Source organism: Anticarsia gemmatalis, chromosome 4 (assembly GCF_050436995.1).
Source record: "Anticarsia gemmatalis isolate Benzon Research Colony breed Stoneville strain chromosome 4, ilAntGemm2 primary, whole genome shotgun sequence".
Taxonomy (NCBI): domain Eukaryota; kingdom Metazoa; phylum Arthropoda; class Insecta; order Lepidoptera; family Erebidae; genus Anticarsia; species Anticarsia gemmatalis.
Genome location: NC_134748.1, coordinates 8,757,253 through 8,777,070, shown reverse-complemented (window position 1 = coordinate 8,777,070; position 19,818 = coordinate 8,757,253).

Genomic DNA, 19,818 nt, shown 5'->3' with positions numbered 1-19,818 from the left:
CTAAACACATAAATTTTTCTTGCCCGAAAATTGCTAGTCTGCGTCGACCAGCAGCATCAATCACGCGTAGACGGCAATGTTGAACCCTCGGCGGGCGTACGGAGCCAAATAGAGCTCCTGACCGATTGATATTTGACCACATAAAAAATATCCGAACACCTGGGTAAGGTAAATAAATACCCCTGAATAAGGAACATTAGTTTTTGATTGCTTTTTCCCCGGAGATGTAAGTATACTGAATTCTTTATGACGTTTCCAGCCGAGCAAAATGAAAATATTACTTAAATTGCGCCTTCACTTGTTAACCTTGGTAGCTAGATTAAAAGTTGTATAAAACGTAACTAACATCAAATCTTTGATATCGAAAATGTCCCGACAGCTATCGCGATCGCATTTGCTTTTAAATTGCGTATGCATAGATGTATACGCAATAAGCCAAACACGTAGTGGTAGTCGATACAAAGACTTAATTTGATACTTTCACACGTATAAATTACAGTACACTTTTATTGTACACACATTTTAAATTTTCGTTATATATTTTTAAGTAAACACTTTTCGAAGTTTGTTTGGTAGCCGACCAAACACTTACCTAGTGAGTGTTTCACTTCTACTGGTAAATTCGTTTCTAAATATTATTTGATCTGATAAGGATTTTTTCTGTGCGTGCTGTGTTTTTAATGCTACATGGCATTTTTTACGTAACGATGCAAAATTTTGGGAGCAATCCTGCTAATTGTCCAATAACCAGAAGTCAAATAGCTTTCCTACTAAATAGAAGCTTGAATATAGTGACCAATGTAAATATACTTAATATCTACAGACACTGACATGCCTATGCCAGAAAATAATTATTGCCAAGTAACTACCTCATATGTTCAGACACCTGTTCTAGAGAGTTAAGTGAAAGAATATACCTATAGTTGTTATTTATTAATTCCACTTCTAGACCGTAAAGGCATCAAACGTGAGTGAATAGCTATTTTCAACAGTTAATATTCAGAATGTAAGCATAATAATATGTATGTCCTTTAAACAATTGTCCGCAAAGATTGGTAACGTGACTTCTAAGTCCTTTTGACCTTTTAGATACGCTCAATGTAATGGCTTTCCATTCCAAGTTTTTATTGTTCAATTTTGAAACTGTGTCTCGTAGAGCACTGATATCGTCCCTCATGCATTATAATTTAGAACATGAATCTCAAGTAAATAAGTTACAAGTCAGTATATTTATACGTTATATTATGTATAGAACACATTTACTTCGCTATGAGCTTACTATGGGAAAGGATCAATAGTTGATGCTAATTGAAACACCGTAAAGTAAGTATAATGCCATCAAAAACATTCTGTAAAAACCTCAAGTCTCGCCGTCAAAAGTTGTGAGATCTATATAATACCAAGTCGATTAATCCATTTAGTCTCTACTTAAAGGACCTTCTGTCTTAAGTTATTACGTATGTTATTATCATGCCAATTATAAAAAAATACCTTTAAAACAAGTAGACCGACCTGGCCATCGCATGATTTAATTATTAGTATGTATCACACTACACAGCACGACGAGGAGTTAATGCTCCTGAAATGTTAATGGTGAAATTGTGTTTTCTTGCGATGACCAAGTCGATCTATTTGTTTTAAAGGTATTTTTTTATAATTGGCATGATAATAACATACGTAATAACTTAAGACAGAAGGTCCTTTAAGTAGAGACTAAATGGATTAATCGACTTGGTATTATATAGATCTCACAACTTTTGACGGCGAGACTTGAGGTTTTTACAGAATGTTTTTGATGGCATCTCACTTCTTTTTGTAGAGCGAGCATAAGTCCAATTTGTATGGAAAGACGTTTTTTTCATAATTCAACATATTTTCCTATGGGAATGTTGTTCAGTTTCATGGGCTAAACACCCTTACCCACCCTATACCCCCCCCCCCCCCGTTATGCCTCATATAGTAGGTACCTATTTACACCTATTTATTTTATTTTCTACAGTAACAATAATTCATTAACTGCAAATGTTACCTTGTAATCTTATACATTTATATGGGATTACAAAGTTATTGTTGCAGTTGGTGTATTTAGAAAACTGGACCGAAATTAGAAAATATTAAATTTTTCCCATAATTAAGACACTAAACCCTATTTGTATTCTAAATTTTAAGTATCTAAGTCTGCTAGAAGTACCTTAGACTTTTGATGATCGGTGAGTCAGTGAGTCAGTGAATCAGTGAGTGACAAAATTCAAAATTTTAACAAGTTGTCATTCTTAAACTACTGGTTCAAATTGACTGAAATTTTAAATATACCGTGTTTATACAATGACTTATTAGTTGCTGAAAATCCAGGCTTCTAGTTTTATCCACAACGAAATTATAGGGGTGTCAAAAATAGCCCGAATTGCTTCGAGAAAAGGATGTTACGGCCGTGCTGCTTTTTTTTTGCTCGACTTGCGGGGGCACTTCCGTGCCCCCAGATTTATGTTCTACCTAAAAATTAATGAAACTAATTTTCATAATGGCAAGTCCATAATCTTTCCCATAGATTTATATTCACGTACGAAGCGTGCTAATAATTACTAGCCAAGAAAAGTGCGGAAACGCTGAAGCAGAAGTTTTATTCCTCACAAATTCACCAAGCATCAGTAGGTACGTGACTTCGTAAAATTCGACATCATTCCGTATTTTTCTCTTCAAAAACGGTCAATTAATAAAAAACGTAATAACCGTACATTGTCACAAGTCTTGAAAATGGCGGCAATTGAGAAAATTGCTCTTCCGTTTTAATATTTCGTAATAATTGAGCAATTAATTCATAGAATGACAATGGCTCCACAAAAACATCTATCTACAGAAGATACAACGAACTACTGAATTGATTACTCCTATTATAAAACTAGATTATGATTCGTACTGGTTTTATAAAGGTATAACACAATACAACCATACACCAGACATACCTATTTAAAACTTAATTTTAATAAGTATATTAATTTGTAGAAACAGACCATCCAAAAATTTACCTAGTATGAGGAGAAAAAATGATCGTGAGTGAAGTTTAAGAAGTATGTCGAGATTAAAATTAACTACTATACGTATTGTAGGTCACAATAAAACTGAAGTACAGGACGTGCTTAAAAGTAATCCAACTAACTTTTAAGCGGGTGAAACTGTCGAGCCACGCTCGTTACTATACAAATGAAGGCAAGTACCACATAGCTTCTAATGAGGTTGTTCTTACTAGGTAATACAATTAAATTAATGAAAACATAATAATAGCAGGTTTTTGCGTGTTAGCGCCAAAGTTACAAGATCATTAGTGTGAAAGTCGTTAATCTTCCAAACATTCTGATAATGTCGTTAAAATCTCACTAAAATGTACAAAGCTTCTTGAAAAAAATATGCCTAGATTATAATCGTCACTGTACTTTATTTTACTACATTATAGCCTCAACTACCAGTGATTTAGGCCTCGCTGTGTATTTAAATTGAAGCAATTACTAGCAAATTGTTTTACTAAGACTTAAAACCAACATGTCGCTTCTATGAAACTCAAACAAGTTAACAATAATACCTAATCTGAGGAAAAAGTACCGAAGTTTCAATTTTACAAGAACTTAAAGTAACGATAGTACCTTAACTAGACTACTTAAGGATATCGAAAACCGATCTAAGCAGCGTAGCACCTGTAAGCGGTAATAGACGGGGTCAATAACCCGATACAAAGTAGTTGCCAGTGAGGAAGGAACACTTGCATGCTACCTTTGTGGCGCAATGGAGCAGAACTTGGATTACTAAAGGACTATCACGCTTGAGTGAATATCTTAGAAGTAAACTGCAGAATAATACCATTAATCATGATAAATATTTTGTCACTTATCGTTATGATCTTTCAGGGCGTCATTTATTTAAAAGGTTAATAATATGTAACATGTCGGGAACAGTTATTAAGCGACAGTGGTGATCTATTTATTCACAATATACGTCAAAAACTGCTCCGTCAAAGATTTAGCCACTAATTATTACTATTAAATCATACATTAGACGACCTCCTGGCAACATTTGGCAAAAAATAAGTCTGTTTTGCAACAAGATTTACGATCAAAAAGCCGTAGATTCTAATATCATCCATTACTTAAGTTACTACTTCTTAAAAAGATCTTAAGAAAGAAACATTTTAAAATTTCCCATCGCCTACACAGAAATTGAAGCGGCATCAAATTAAAAAATGTCTATACTGAAGAGGACACACACAGACCGGTGTATTGCATAAGAACTTTATTTTTTTCCTCCAGCAGTGTAATGAAGCGGTGAGTCTGGATTGCTATAGGACCGGTACCGCTTGAACGGATACTTCGCCTTGTGTTACCTTTTTTAAAGCGAAATGGATTTTAACAGTAAACCAAAGGTGCAAACCACTTCCTGTGCTAATTTTTCGGTATATCGTCGATTTAGTGTTGTTATGTTTAATCTACGGATAGTATGAAGAGAAAAACAGGTTTTTAATACGACTTTTATTTTACAAATAAGTTATCTGACACTTGTCTAGAAGTTCGTGAAACTAGCCTTAATTCAATATTTGTAATTACTGTTTGAAAATAAACATCACAACGCTTATTATAAGTCTGAGTACGGGACTATCAGTCAAATCAGCTACGTTATAAATTGACATAAATACATTTTAGTATAGAAGGTGCAGCGACGTCACAGTTCGTATTTTCGTATCAAATGAGTGCCTAATATAATGTTGCAGTCTGTAATAATTATAATATCAACATTATTAAAAAAAACATTACGAAAAAAAATACATAGTCTAAGCATTTTAGAAGAGCCTTCTACGAGTACAAGTTATTTTTTTTCGTTAGCAAAGTCAACTACCCAATTAAGATACATCAACATGACGTTCTAAATAAATACGTTCTTATTAGGTCATACCAGGAAATATATAGGTATGGAAATAAATAACGTTAATAAAAATAAGGACGTTTTATTCAAATGGCAGTCACAAGTACATCTACATAGCGCGTTGAAGGACCCATCGACAGGAGTAAAAGGCGAATCGAAGTGAGGTGACCAATATTTACACTAGAAAATTTGAGTAGTCCCTGACATTTAGCGTGTACGAGTCGGCGAGTTTCTTCGAAATAACATAGGTACCGATATTTAATTGAACACTTCCCGGTACACTATTTTCACAATACGTAGTAGGGAGAATCATATTAAAAGTTGAAGTAATTGCGTTATTAAGCTGTTAATTAAATTTATTTTAATTGAATTGATAATTATATGTAATCCATCAGGTTCATAACAGCTTTATTTACTTTTGAACTTACACATTGTTGTTAAAAGATTATCATGTGTCGCAAACCTGTGAATCCATTAATTTTGCAAATATGTGTCGCTCGTTTATCAGAATGAATTCAGCGCAACATTAAACAGTTAAGTAAAGGCCATTATCATTTATTTTTACAACAAGTTATGCGAGTTTCGAGTGAGAATTATCTGCAGTCCGTACCCTGTAGTCTCATTTGGTCATTATGCAATATCGCGCGGTCGGTGGCGATGCATACAGTATTCATTATCTGGGTTCGTCCGCACCTCGTCCTAATGAGACAATGTATTCCAAGTTTGTGTTTCCGCGACAAAGGACCACGCTGCCCGAGCTTTACCTACTTGTTATTCTGATCATGTATGTTTACTCTACAACCTCTGTAAGTAGCTATATGTAAACTCAATTATAATGTGCCACGAATGAAACACAAATCTATGCAGGATGTATGGCGCTCTCACCAGTGTTTATTGTACTTGCTTACACAAAAATGTTCCGTAAATTCGTTTCCAGTATATGCGTGCAATATTAGTAATGCAAAACTAGGTTAATAAATATTCCATATAATATGAAAAGGAGATTTAGTATGTCAACGAGCATACTCCGGAACAACATGTAATATTCAATAGAGGGGAAATAGGCTCATAAATGTAGTTGATTGAATAGATTCACCAAATATTGTACACATTGAAATGATTAAGGCTACAGATTACATTAATGTGGAATAAGCATTTGTGGGGAACGGATATACTTTAACGAGGATTATCACCTATTTAACAATGGGAATATAACTAACGTAATGTTTATTCGGTCCCATAAATTCTATTGAATCCCAAAAGATTCCAATTTGAGAGCGGATTATCACGAAATCCTGTGAAGCTAAACTCATGCTCTAATGCACCTTTGTCCACTGCAAAATATATGGCGGCACGAAGGACTACGGCAAGCCGAGAACGCCGTAATAATCGTAGCAAAACGCGACGAGAATAACGCTACGAAGTTCTACGTAGTGCTCCGTTGTAGCATAGCTACGGATAACTGTAGAATAAATTGGGACGCTAATAAATAATTCAAAATTGTACTACTGTCCTGGCAATTAGCGGGAATACCGTACAATTTCCTCTTGTGTGTACCTAATACTTTTTGGCTGAAGGATTTAATGGATTTAGGCGCTAATTTGTACGTGCCACAATTACGGTAATTAATTGATGCGAAGCGGCCGCCCACGCGTTGTAACCGTGCCTACTTGACTTCAATGACATCGACGTTGGTCATTTTCCTTATACGATAGACGTGTTTTGTTTTACTTAGAGTGATAGATCTGTCAGTCGTGATACAGGCGGCAAATCGTTTAAATTATTCTCCGGGATTGTCAGTTGAATAAACAGTATTCAGGCTAGATAGATTTGTTCGAGTGAGACATTCGTGTATGTAGATTTATGTACAGATTGAAGCTAGCTCAACGGTGTGGAGATGTATTGTTAACATCAAACCAAAGCTGCCAGCTTCCTTTGAATGTATTCAGACCAATACGCTTTGGCGACACGCATCTGTGGACGCTAAATACGGTACACATGTTAGGCTGTATACTAGTATTATAGTTTTATAAATCATAAAGAACAATGGAATAAAAAGCATTAATTTCCTTAAGATTGTTCGGCTGCGTAAATCGTATTGTCAATCATATTCCTAGGAATATACTCCTTGAAAGATGCGTATGAAAAAGCGACCCAGTTTAGACAGATTTCTTTTCATTAGTTAAGTGATACAAGAAGTAACAAAGTAATTTTGTAGTTTTATTTTTATCTAGTAAATAACACATCAACTTCGTTTCATTTCACAAAAGAACTAGATATTCTGTTATTATTATATCTTAATTATACTATACAGTCCAACTCTTCGAATATCCTGGTTATTATGTGTAGAGTAGTATTATAGAGTAATAGAATGTCCCTAGAGACTCGTGCACTATATTCATATTAAATGCAATAATTGAACGAACGGAATGTTCTGCAAATGGTTTATATTTCTATATAATTTCAGAGCGCAATTCGAAAAGCACTTGGTTGATTCGTTTCCTTGACATTCTCTCTGCTACGACAAGATTTATTTTATCTTAGAGCGTGCAGTTTTTAGTGCAGATAGTTGAACGAGAAGGTCTTGTAAAAACTATGCGATCGTTTATTTTTCTTTTACAGTCTTATATTGTTTTCAACCATGGAAAATTTACTGAATAAACGTCAATTTATATTTGAAAACAAAGACGGTACTATGGTGTATCGAGAGTTTGACATTTAAAATATACTACAAAAATTGTTCCGGGTGATTTTTTATCGATAGCTAGCCGGCTGTCGGTAGTGGTAGTGGTAAAAAATAATTATGTCCTAATCTTTAAGTCTTTTTTACACATACATTATCAATTACACATTACGGTAAAAGATACTTACAACAGCAAGTATATTCAGTAAACTAAACAACTAAGTGTAAATAATGTACAGATAGTAGATGTAGTGTATAGATAGTAGCAACAATAAAAATAAATTATAGCCATGGCTCTAATATTATAATTAATAAAGCAATTAATATCTTAATCCATAAGTTTTAATTTGTAACAATATTTATATAATATCTACACGCGATATTACTTCCGTTATTAAACTTATGTCAAAACTTCACGTGGAGTGCCTTATTGATTTCAAAATAATTATAATTAATAGCCGTGTTGTCGAGTGGCAGTACGTCAACTACGGAATCCTGTTCGAAGGCCTTTCATCTATCCGTATCTACTTAACTTGATTAAAAACCGAACCGATCAATTATCATTATAACACATTTGATCTGACAAGACATCATTATTACCAAAATCACTTATATTTTATGGATAATTCCATCGCTCCTTTAGAAGGAAACCCTCCACTTTTTAACTGAAATGAGTAAGTAAGTAATAGTATGATATAAATTATCAATGTCACTTTAACTACCAAGTTCTACAGTAAAATGTCAGGTTGTCAGTGTATTCACTACAATACTGAAACAATTATCTTTTTATTGTATTTATAGTCTTTGGTCAACTGACAGTCCTGACGAAAAACACGATAATACGATAAAACGACATATAACTCGGTTCAAGATTTATATTTTATATAGAGGTATTATAATTTTTATAAAAAATAATTTAAAACCCCCTATTGAAATTATTTGTTTAAACATTACTTAGAATAAGACCTCTGGCGTGTGAACTAGAACTACAACCAAGTATATTGAAAAAATTAAATTATTGACGCAATATGAAAACATTGTATCCTACTGGACTGAGAACGTAAGCACATATACGACACAGTTTAAACTGTAGAAACTTTCACCACCAACTGGCCGGTAATAGCTGCTACAAGTATAAGGCTCTGTTATAAATCACAGAGAGCCGTCCACTTACGAGTGATTTGTGCTGATGGTGCCATTTAACTAAATTGCACCACCATACCCTCCATCGTACCACATGACGATACTTTTATTGCATACCTTCTGCATTTAACAACTGTTTGAGCTGTTTGACTTTTAAAGGTAATGTCAAACACGCTATAAAATGTCCCGTGTTATTGAAGGGTAAATCGATAAACTTTGTGATTTGAAAGATAAAGTTACAATTTTAAGTTATGCTTAGTTCAATTGAAAATATTGTTTTAGTTTTTATGCCTGGTCAAACTGAAGTCAAAACTATTCAAGTCACAATAAGAGCTCTTAACGAGTGATGTTTCTGACTTTTTGTACCTTTCAGTACACAAACGACTTTGGTGCTAGGCTCAAATATCAGCATGTGGCCACTCCTCCAATCTATAAAATGACAGTACCTAGGGCTGTTTATTATGTATTTTATGTATTTTACCAATAATTGTTACTGCATTCGCGGCTGATTTGGCGACTGCGGGTTCATTGTGGCTGGAAGACAAAAAAGGGAACCTTTATAAACAGGTGCGTCTCATACAACGATCGAAAAAAAAGCGTAGTAGCGTTGAGTTAGCATCACATATGCATATTATGTATACGCCAAGGTGATATACAAACAATCACTTATCCCATGGGGGAAGGCGTGATATGCCATACTAATTTATCTTGTAGTTACCGTTATACAAAGTTTATCAATCAAAGTGTATCGACGCTTAGTTGGCGTTAAGAGGCAGGCGACAGTTCAATTAGTGAGGGGGCCATGGCACTCGCTTCCTAATGAATTAGCATCGCCAATATTGATCGATCTGTTATTACTTATAGTTAAATTAAATTGATAAGTAAAAAGTGGCAGGTATAGTAAAAACCCGAAGTAATGTAGATGAAGCTACGTGAGTTTGTGAGAGGGTCCATTTAGATCACGATATCAAAATCTTATCTACATAAAAACCTTAATATACCTAAAAATTCGATGTTATGCCATGTCCAATATAACTTTCTGCTAATTATTTTGAGAGGTTCTTCAATTTATTCATAATATCTCCGAGTATAAAATTAAATCGCAATATCCAATAAATTAGGGACTTAGTTTCGTCTGAAGTGGAAATTCCCAGTAGATGCGTGACCTCGATATTAGAATTCGACAGAGAATGTTCCCGTTGAGAGACGAATTAATATCGTACCTCGGTACAAACTATCACGTTCTCCGAAGCTCTAGAGTAAATGCATCATCATCAATCTATTACTGTATTATTCCTGTGTACAGTATCTTAAAAGTCAATCTAGCGTACTTTGTATTTACACCTACTTGTATGTACGAATGCAAGATTGCACTCTTTTTATTCCTTTTTTGAGAAGACAAGTCCCGCCTGCGCGATGAATAATGTTTGTGTCGCTGGGGATTTAATAAACACACAAATATAGGACACTTTAAAGCGCAGACTTTTATCAATATTCTCTGTGAATGTGTGTGTCGCGAGACTCAAATCAAGCCATTCATTGTTCCACCGCTTTAAACTTTTCTCAGAATATCAGTCCGCCGCTCCGGTCTAGAATAAAATGAAAGTGAAATATGTTTCTAGCAAACACATTTTATATTCTAATCGTTTTCCTCGTTAGGGAAATAGTAATAAATAATACTCATATGACTTTGACCTGTTCAAGGTGGTTGTTTTAGGTACAAAATGAAATTAACTATTAAAGTAACCCTATAGGCACATAGGCTGAATGACGCAAGTACACGCCTGTGTGCTCTCGTAATATCGATAATGACCGACATAAAAACTCGATTGTTTACAGCTTAAACACACGAAATTGTTCCAACCCACTACTAATGTGTGCTTTACCATACGTTATTCCGTAACGGTCATAATTGGATTAAACTAAATCGAGTGCAATCATGTCGAATAATAACAACAGATTATATTTATTCAATGTTGTAAATCTGATGGCAATCAATCTATTTGTATTTTAACAGGAAATAATATTATACCCTATATCTATTACTTTTCTGAATATCTTTGGTGGTAGCATACCAGTATGCATTAACATTTGCCTAAATAAACTATTATTACTATTCCAAGAATACTATATAGAGAATTCGTAACTACACGGGTTGAATCGAAATACGTGTTTAACAAATTTCCAATTAAACAAGGCAATACAACGTTCCCAATAATGTTCAATAAATCCATAATTGAATCGGCTATTGGTGTTTGACACTTAAAACTTGCTACAATCTACGGCGGCGCGGCTTTAGTGCAGATGAATGATCGCCTACACGCTACGGCGTAGGCCGCCTACGCGCTACGAGCCGCCTACGAATCAGACTACCGTCTGCGGTGGTGCGTGGGTGTACCGCCCACTCGAACGTACGTGACTCGTTTGATATTTCGATCGCACTTACAAAATGTACAAAGAACAATTTATTCGCAAGTCCGGTTCGAATTAGTAGTTGAGTATTGTATGGAAAACAAAATCTTTGTTGCTAACTGAAGATTTTGCATAATTTCGGTCGCAAACTTTATTTTGACACTGGTTCTGCTTTTGGGACCTTTATTTGTAACAATAAAATAGTTAACTCGTTTATATACTTGTTGTTACAAAAGTCGCAATTAAACACTTAGCTTTGCTTATCGCACGTAATAATCGTGTAGTGAAATAAATGCGAAAATGGTACACAAGTAGGAAGAATAAATCTCCCGCTACAGTTAACTAGTCGGGCACAAACACAGCATCGTAGTATTTACACAGCGAGGAACAGTAGTGTAATCGAGGTGCAATATCTTGTCCACGGAAGGAAGGCGATAGCGCTAAGTACACGGGTCAGGGATATCATCAATCTTGTCAGATTTACGGCTCTTACACGTCCAGTTTATCTTGCGACCTCTGACTACCGGATTACCGCGCCCTACCCACTCATATCCAAACAAAATGTAAGAACAATCCTCGCTTTACATACATATGTGACAATGTTCTTGATACACACTGACAGCCTAGTCGTTTGCCTGACGTATAAAATATGAGATATATTTTTTGTTTCGTTTAAATTGGACAAGAAAAGCATGTCAGTGTCCCACTGTCATTTGGCTGTCACGTGTTATTCTCTTGTGACATATTTTTGATAAAAAACTGCAATTTTACACGCATACAGAAAATGTTGAACCAATAACAAAAATATATTTTACTAAAATTTCGTTGTGAATGATGACTAAAAAATCTGTAACCTATACTTACATCAGTCGAAATTGGTCGTTAACAGACGCATGTTGATACAAACACATTGTAATTATTGTGGTGCTCAGCATTGATGAACAATAATACAGGTATTAGATGTGTCTTTGAAATTTAAATACTGTTAGGTTAATCTATGTATCTAGTAATTATCCCACAAATACTTAAATACAAAACGGTACAAAAAAGTTGTACTGACCGAAATAAAAAAGGGAAACGTACGGTAATAGTACACCGTACACATGCATTGTGTATTGTAAAATACAGGGTGTAACTGGGTCAGTGGCATCGTATTGTCCCCTGTAACTGATGGTATCGGAGCCGCAAATTTTTAGCCGCCCGCTCCCTGACTAATGATCAGTACCCCTCATTACACGCTTTATATACTACACAACAAAAAGACAAACGTTTGAATGCACGCCATTTGTTACACTTTGCGGTATGTTTTGATTGTAGGAAAACTGTTGCTGCAGAAAAAGTGATAACGATAACTTTTTTGGTTAACAATCTGTATACGATGGCTGAGAGCAGTCTTCGTAAGGTGATAACTGCCGGTCATACCCCACCAACAGTGTTAAAAAACTTTACATATTTAGAGTCTGGTTAAGAGTAATGATATATCATTCTAAAGAATAGACTTATTTGTTTATTATTTACTCAGAAATAAGACAATAAAATAACGTAAACAATATGTCACGTTATTTGAAACGCTTCGAAACAAACTGAAGACATTCGTCACAACAAACTTGCGTAATATACCGATTGAGTTGAAAAACAACAGACACATTTTTTAAGACTCTTGAAATAAAGTTTGCATAAATCGAAAAAACAAGTACGTAATAAAAACGTTTCATTCTGGACAATATTTTACGTAATGAACAATTATTCTTCTACTTGAATTATGTATTTAAACTGCGCACATAAAATATGTAAAAGAGAATAGGTCGTTCAAATAATGCAGTATATATTATTTGGCCAATTACAGCAAAGTCCAACCAAACAACTTTCGAACAGTAATTGCAAAATACCAGGAAATACGCGAAACCTTCATGGAATAAAATATTTATATAAGTTTTCCTAGGAACATTGCAGGCCAATGTTTAAACTTCAGTTTTTTTGGACTGAATTAATACAATTCATTTGTTCATACATCTAAGAGAGCACATAGATGTATTTTCTTGAGAATATAATAAAGTTACAGTTGTATTACCTCGACAACCCCAAGGAAGTAATAATTCATTTGCGTCGTCGCGCGTCGTCGTAAAAATATAAAGTTAACAAACTTTCTTTATGAATATTAACGGCACTTACTTGGAACATAAATATGTATTTAAAAAGTAAATTAGGTACTTAAATTCGCTTTGTGTTTACTTTTGAAAGGATGTTATTGCTTTTCGTTTATCTTATGCTTAAATATTCAATGTAAACAATACAGTTTTTATTATCCTCTAACATTAAATTGTTAGTAATATCATCATTATTAAAAATGTGGATCGTTTTACAATTTATCTTGATTACTATGTTCTTTTCAGAGTCGCCGCGGGGATGTTCCAGTTATAGTTAAGGATATCATTAAATCTTATTTATACTGACGGTATGAACTTTACCAATACTTTTATATAACTGTCAGAGTTTCATAACCTTTTGACTATTACACCAAAGTATACTACAGAAGCACTTCAATTCGTTTCTGCAGTGAAATGTAATTAAAGAAAACCCATTTCAATTTAACGGTTTCCTAAATTGAAGCCACTGTCCCTTCAATACTTCTTAACTGTATATTCTTATTCAATAAGTTTCAAATTGCTTGCTCTGACTGAGGGCGGGTCGTATTTTTCTATCAGCTTAACAACCTTTTAAATAACCAAAACATGGCGCGGATATACCACGAGCAAGTGGGTGAGAAAGACCTCTGTTAAAATTCGTTAATTCAAAACGTCATCAAACAGTTTCATCACCGAAGCAGTAATAACCCAAAACTCATACATGCGAAGGTATCGACACACTGTATTACTCCGGATCTCTGCAAATAGATGGTTTAATCTCGCCAGAGCTAAAACAAAGCTAGTGGGCTCTGGGGGCTCGTATGACATAACGTGACGGATAGGCTCCGTCAGATCCCTTTAATTTAATACCGGCACATCCACCGTTACCCGACCGCGGACCAACTAATTCTACACTCTGTTGCCGCTTTCATAACATAAATCTTCGTGATACACAACCCATGTTAAGGTTTTCGTATAGAAATATTTCCGGGTCTTGTTCTTAAGGTTGGCCACAAATGTGCGCTCAACTTTGAAATGGTTTGCGTACTCTTTTGTTACTCGGGAATCTTATTCTTTGCCTTCAAGCCTATACTTAACTTTACAAATGCGTATAAAAATATATAAGAATAACAAAAATAAATGAATAACACAACAAATTAGGATTCCTACAGTTTTGATTAAAGGTCTTATCTTGTCCTCACGGTATTTTTGGCGATTCGTCATTCGTCATATTTTGTAGGTAGTACCTTGTATTTCTCTAGAATACACAATACCCGTGCTCATACATTTCACAGAACAGAAGCCTTCATTACGTAGCACAATACATTACCTAGTAGATTGGTAGTGTATCTTCGCCGTAACCAGCCCGCTCGCAACACTCGGCATATCAATATGATTTACTGATACACAGCCGGACGTTGTTGTCTACTACAAGCTATCCCCTTGACAGTGATCTGAAGCCTATGTACACGTACAGTATACCTAATACATAAGTGAAGTAGTAATACAGGGATCGGGAAACTATTCAATGATTCTGGATGCAATAGGCATGAAAAGAGAAAGTGAGAGTAAGTATCTAAATAAATAAATATTCTGATGGTGTCAATTTCGAACGGCTCCGCCTGTATTATTTGCCATGTTAGCAAGTGAGGCGTTAAAATTGCGCAAATATAAATTACTAAGTAGACTCATCATTATACTGATACGATTGTTGTCGTATCATAGCATTGCATTGAATGAAGATTCATTTCTATATGCAGTTAAATATCTTACGATTCAGTCAAACTGTTGTTTTGACACTAGTAAATTAAAGGAAAATCGGATCGCCGACATTAAATCTATATGGTAGTTGTCTTTTTAAAACAATGGGTGCGTGCCGACTTCATTAGAGGGCGAATTAGCGCAACAAGAGCGCGAATAGAGGACAAAGCTTCAACCTCATGAAGTACGCAATTAATTACAACATTTTCAATCCCATTATTCAACTAAGTATGCTTTTAATTAATCATCCACTTTACGCAAACGAGAAATTAATATTGAATGCCTGTTTACGTGTGTTGTAATTGGCGGTTGAAATTGTCATGAATACCATTTGAATCGTGATCAATTACAATGATCAAGTAATCAGTGCTGCAGTCCCATTCAAAGCTAATGTAAATGACCAATCTGTGACATGGACAGTATTGAACAGAGTACACGCGGAGTACGCGTCACAGGTACTAAAGTGTTACAATTTATTTAAATATATTGCAAAATATTCTGAAACTTTTTAATTCAGAATTTTCATAAAATTTTCCTTTATCCAGCAACGACTCGAGCGCCTTGGAGAATCCATGAAGCCAAAACTTGAGTCGGCGGGGGAGAGCTCCAATCGTTTCACTTTACAACCCAATTCGTCATTCGTACCAGCTACCCTTAAACGGCTACTTTTTTCCCTAAATTTAGCAAAAGCCCTTTTGAATATATTATCCTTGTTTTATCTTTAGTATTATTGACTTAGAGCGCTGGCATTCTCTCAATCCCTGAGATGCTTTTGATAGACTCGACTTAGATTACTTTCATTTCATTCCTTAGAAGTAAGACTTTCTTATGGAAATATTCTGTCAACAGAAAATCTTTTATCTACAAAGTCAGTGAGTCTATCTTACGTACTGACGTAACGGAACTGGGGTTTCTTTTATTAATACAAATAAAAACATTCATCTAGTAAAGAAACAACTTACTCTAAAACAATACGTGTTTAGATAAGCAATAGAACTCAATTACATTTCCAAATTGAATATTTCCTTCAGATATGATAATATGAAACGTTAATAATGCAAGTTCTGCTAGTTCATTAAGTTGGTTGACGTTGGAAGCTCGCCAGCCCAGCGAATGGGAATATTTCTCCAGTTATATGAATTACATTTAATTGTTCTACTTAATTGTTTGCTGCGACATTCAGTTGACTTGCACGCGAAATGCACGTGATGCCTACAAACTAGTACGTCAATTAAAAACTTTACATGACAAACTTCCAATATTTTTTTTTATATTTAAATGATATTTGACTGTTCGAATAGCATCCAGTTCACACTCGGCAACATTTTGTTTGAACCAAAGTACCTTTACAATAATTGGTTACGAGCTCTCCGGCTATAAAAAAGGGAACTACACAAACAAAAATGTTACATTGTCCTCCTCTTTAATTTTCCTCAATCTGCCCTCACCGCGTCACTGTGTGCGGAACACCCACACACAAAACATTTCAACCAATTCTACACTCTTATTTCGTACCGAGCGCGCACAGCTTAACAAAGGTATCTTACAATCTGCAGACACGGCTAAATGTGACCCGACTATTTGTTAACTTTCTCACTGGGACAAAATAGAGGCATAATTCGACCCGGGTCCGATTTAATTCGTATAATTATTGTTCTGGCCGCCCGATTCGACGTAATAGGGCTGTAATCAATTTACGGATAGAGTACAAATAGAAATGGACAAGCGCATTCGCGTGCGGTTGTTTAGATTACATGCTGTTCAATATCATCCGACATGATACTGCTGTAGAGTTATTACACTTGTAGTGAGGCTTTGTATTATAGATAAAGCGTCTGAATATTATTGTTCAATTATATACTTATATACATATGTACACATGTACCTAATGTATCCTTCACATTATCATGTTACACATATAATATATAAAATCAAGTCTAGACTAAGCTTTAATTATAAGCCTACGATATAATTAATAGCAAGTGTTTGAATATTTTAAAGCTAGCTAGTAATCACTGTAATAATTCCTTTCGTGGTTACATAAATTAAACATCTGCAAGTTGCACAAAAATCGCGATAGCGTGGCATGGAACTGAAACCAATTAGCCAATGTACTAAATAAACGGTAAGCCTCGGTCCCACGATGTTCACTTATATAACTTGTTATTTTGCTAATATAAAATAAAATCCTGTTCACACATACCAAAGTTGTTCGTGCTACCAGTAGATTAATTATAAATTTTGGTCCAAAACAAACTTTGACCATTGAACTACCGTCGCGCTTCGTAACAAAATATGAAACTATCACAAAAACATTACAGCTACGTACTACGAAACTGCGGCTGAAAGTGCTAGACAATTTTACGTTTTATTTTAGTTTATGTAGATTTTTTAATTATAACTAAGAGTTCTGGGTGTTTACGTTAAATATTAGCTAGTAATAGCTAGTGTTATAAATGGCGTGATCCGATTAACTGCTCATTTTCGTCGTAAAAAGAGATTCACATTTTGTATGTTATACATCAAAAATAGAAGTCCATTGAAGCCCTGAAAATAGATTGATCCCGTATTAAATTAGAAACACTCATCCGTCTGACTAAACCTGAGATCGCACGCATGAATTGTATCGTTCCATCACGTTAACTAACCTTATACGGCCTATACCTAAGTTATTCGCACGTGCCAAACCGTAATTCTATAATAAGCTCAATACAAAGCAACCGTTTGTATGCTAATATAGGACAATTTGTAACCGGCGTTACCATAAATAAAGTATTTAAATATTTGAAAACAAGGACTGAAGCGTGCCATCCCCGGACGCCACGGCCTTGACCATTTAACCGGCTTAATTAAAGCAAATAGATGCACGAAGCTAATTATTAAGGTACAGGTACATTATACGGTGGTCATAAAAACGGCGGGATTATGACAGTTTCAAGGTGAGTCTGGCCTAGAGGTCCAAGGACGAGGGTCGCGGGCCACGCAACCCGGACACGACAAACATCAACGTCGAACATGCAAATATAGACGTAACCCACAATATACAACATGTTCGTTGCGTGTTCAAGAAACTGGCAAAAGTTTTATTGTTCTATAACTAAAAGGCAAGCTGTCCTTGTAGATTTATTTGCCGCTATTAACCCTTTCGTTTCGTATTAGAAGTAATGTCGCACCTAATTATGAGACTATATTGTAGGAGGTGTTAAACACGTGTATAAAAATAAAGCTAGGTTCACATACACAAATATAGATATGACATCATTTAATTCGGTAAAGCGTCAATAATCTAACTTTATGACTGTTCCAATTAGAACTTAAACTGAATGAGTACATATTGATTATTATCACAGATTGCATTACTTTCGGATTTTCTTTTTTTCAATAAATTAATTTGTATGTATTCTCATAATACGTAAAAATCACAAAATGTTGGTCAATTCACGACAAAATTTTACAAATACTAATTTACTGTAATTATAAAGCCCAAAGTTAGGCAAGCAAATACAATATTCAATAGATCAAGTACGTAAATATTCCTTCACAGCTCAAGGTGGATTGTCATCTGAATAATTCTGTGGAGTGACCTAATCCTACCTTAATAGTCCTTCTAGTAGCTACAAAGCTGGGAATCAGCCGTTAGTCTCTGGCTATTACCCGTATAATATTAACTTATTCAATACAAACTGGCCAGTGTCAACGAAACAACTGTAGGGTAACCTTACAGTCCAGTGCCCTAAGTTATTAGATACCTTATTCTTAGGTCTTGTTTTACAAGCGAGAAAAAGGTATTTTGTAGACGAAAAAATATGAATAATTAATTTACAAGCCAAGGTCTTTCTTATTTTAAAACATTATTTCGATTATTTTTTCTCGAAGTCTTTACTAATCTGCAGAACTCAGTACAAGTTAAGTACATATTAAAACTGTATAATAAGTAACTAATAACTTAAGCAATTAATAATTAATATTGCCAAGGAAATATCACGAAAAGCAATAAATCATACGACACAACAAAGATATATCACGAAGACAAGTAGTGTCATCTATAGATGTGTACCACTCTTAATTAAATTCTCATGCGTTAAGAAATCTCTGCAAGGTGACGTTAAGCTGAGGACACATCTGCGCTTCGTGGAAATTACGTGGAAATATATTAAGCCGGGGACAAAAACCGTTTTGTAAGAAAAACAAACCATATAAAAAGAAATGGAGCTCTTGTCTTCCTGTTTCCTACTACTTTAATTAAAATCCAACCAAAGTTTATCTTGAAGGACTTATCTAAATTCGCCGTTTTATGTTATTGTGATCGTTCCTTCGCTAAAAAGTATACAACATCTTGTAATAACGTCTTTCTTAAACGTTTTTGCGTTAAATACATGTATTTTTTTATAATTATGAGCTTTCTAAAATGGATCTAAAAGATAATTGTATCGTAGCATATTCACTGAAATAATATTGTCTTTTTTGCCTTTCTGCACCATAAAACTTGTTTATTACATTTTTACAGGCTAATTACATTATAACCGTGAAACAAATAGCTGAAACAATATCAGCAATAAAAAACTTTCTTGCGAATAGTTTGTAAAACGCAATATCTTTAGCAAACTATTTCGTACACGGAAAATCTGAATTGTAATAAAGATAATAAATCAAGTTCGTGTTAGCACTACGCCCAGTGCGCACTATTTACTCGTGTATAGTAATTACGCTACTCAATTTAATAGCATAGGCCATTTTAAAATGCGTTCAACCTACACAGTTTAAAAAAATCGATTACGATTACTA